The sequence below is a fragment of the Oryx dammah genome, unplaced genomic scaffold (genome assembly GCF_014754425.2).
Source record: "Oryx dammah isolate SB20612 unplaced genomic scaffold, SCBI_Odam_1.1 HiC_scaffold_5, whole genome shotgun sequence".
In the NCBI taxonomy this organism is placed as follows: Eukaryota; Metazoa; Chordata; class Mammalia; order Artiodactyla; family Bovidae; genus Oryx; species Oryx dammah.
The window spans coordinates 94267367-94269451 of record NW_024070189.1 but is presented as its reverse complement, the minus strand read 5'-3'; the positions used below and the strand labels follow the sequence as shown (position 1 = coordinate 94269451).

Here is a 2085-nt window from a genome sequence, read left to right as displayed (position 1 = left end):
TGGGAAAGAGTGGGGTTTCTTTTTTTTTTTTTTTGGTATGTCTGCATCATTCAAGCAGTACATCTGAATTGAGCTGAATGTAGACAAATAAAGAAAAACAAAACTGCACCCGTCGTAGCCCTGGGTGTCTGGCCCACCCACAGCAGGATGGGCAGGGTGCCTCCACCCTGTTAGTAGTGCAGGAAGGCAGGGTGTGAGGGGCAGGGCAGCTCCTGGTCACCAGAGAAGTCCAGGGCCAGAAACCCAGCATCCTGGGAGCTTGGAGACCCAGTGTTACAGTGGCTCTGAAACCTCCATTCTCCCAACGGCCTGCAGGGCAGCTTCCAGAGGCCCACACTGCTGTTTGGGTTTTGCTCATACATAATTGGGCAGGGTTTATTTTCTGCTCCATGAATTCTAATAGAGTTCTTAAGTGCAATTTCAAATCACCATGGAGTAAGGTGATCTTGTACTTTGGTACACTAGCTGACTTTGAAAAAGCCCAGCTGAATCTGGCTGAAGGTTCCCAAGGTCTGGAGACTGCAGCCCCAGAACCATCCCTGCAAGGAGGGCACTTCATGTCTCCAGCAGCTCCCTCCTGGGGCCTGTTCCAGTGAGTACACTTTTGGGATGCCTCTCCATCTTGGGCATTTGCACAGTGTTTCGGGGACATTGGTCACCTAGGGGTCATCAGTGTGCAGGTGGAGGAGCGGCGGCCCCCTCCCCAAGCAGCCCTTCTCAACTCCGGCCCTGCCCCAGGGGGAGAGTGGTGTTACCTGCCTGTCTGGGAAGAGCCCCTCAGTGAGGCCTGGGACTGCCTCTCTGCAGAAATCCACCTAGTTTTGTCGCCTCTCCACTCTCAGACCATGTACTGTTCAAGTTGTGAGCTCCAGGTGGCACCTTGGCCTCCCGTGCTTGGTTAACCTTGGCCATTGGGAGAAGTGTGAACTATTCTTGATGCAGAGTCACTTGGCTGAGGCAGAAACCATCCAGCATGCCTTCGGAGGATAAAGATTTGCCTCCTCGGGGGGGTGAAGGAAAGCTGATTGCACTAAATAGAAAAACATCATAAGAATTTTGTCACCTGCCAGAGCAGAGGTGGCCCTGGATATCAAATGGTCCAGCTTGGGGAATGGGGCCTGAAGTGCCCTGTATCCCTTCAGTGTGTGTGCTGGTGGAGACCCACACGAGATCCCTGGGATCCTGTGTTTGAGATGATAAAGGTGTGGGCAGAAGTCCGTGGCGAGGAACACTCCTGCACCACCTGCCACATGACTTGAGCTCTGGACCTGCATTCTCCACACGTTTCACCGTGGGTTTCCCAACAGCATCTGCCGCCACCATTCACGTTTCTGGATGCTGAACCACAAGGGAAAGCATCTCAAGATCAAAGAAGGCAGCAGAGGAAGATGTCCCTGTGGTGACACATCCTCAGGGACTTGGGACTTGCTGCCATGGTTCTCTCTTGGGGGAAGGGCCGGGGCCTGGGTGGCTTGGCTTTGATGGAGGCCTGACCAAGTCCCTCAGTCAGGACAAGTTAACTGGGAAGAAGCAGGATGGCCCTCTTGCCACCTTCAGCTCCTGTGGCTCCAGGCATCCCTTGGCTTGTGACAGCATCATGCCAGTCTCTGTCTCTGTCTTCACATGAACTTTTTCTGTGAGTCTTTGTGTAAGGACACCAGTCACTGGATTTTGGCGCATGCTGGTCTAGGATGCATTCTTCCCATGATCCTTTTTTAAAAACTAAAAAGGTGTTTCCAGGTAAAGTTAGGTTCACAGGTATCGATAGTTAGGAATTGGACAGGCCTTTTTGAGGGAACACTTTTCGACCCAGTAAAAGGCTGGGCAAAGGTTCTACCCTCCATTGCTGCTATCACTGCCCTGGAAGCTTATCAGCCACAATCGGGATTACTGTAGTCAGGTGTGGACAGCACAGAGCCAACAGCATCTTTTGAGCAAGGTGAGTCTCTGTCTGAGGAGCCCGCTTGGAATCGCAGATCCCTCATCACCCTGACTCCACTCAAGGACCTTGGCAGCGGCAATGCAGCAGGCCATAGACGGTACCCCAGCTCTTGGAACCTGGTACCCCAGCTCTTGGAACCTGGT

The 2085-nt window shown here is 52.8% G+C and overlaps 1 long non-coding RNA gene across 1 annotated transcript in view; it reads right to left on the bottom strand.

Annotated features, from left to right (window-relative positions):
• Window positions 1-19: 19 nt before the first annotated feature.
• LOC120863963 overlaps window positions 20-2085 on the bottom strand; it is a 4888-nt gene continuing 2822 nt past the window's right edge. The window contains exon 2 of the long non-coding RNA XR_005721112.1: window positions 20-2058. This is a non-coding gene — a long non-coding RNA (uncharacterized LOC120863963). The remainder of the gene's footprint in view (window positions 2059-2085) is intronic.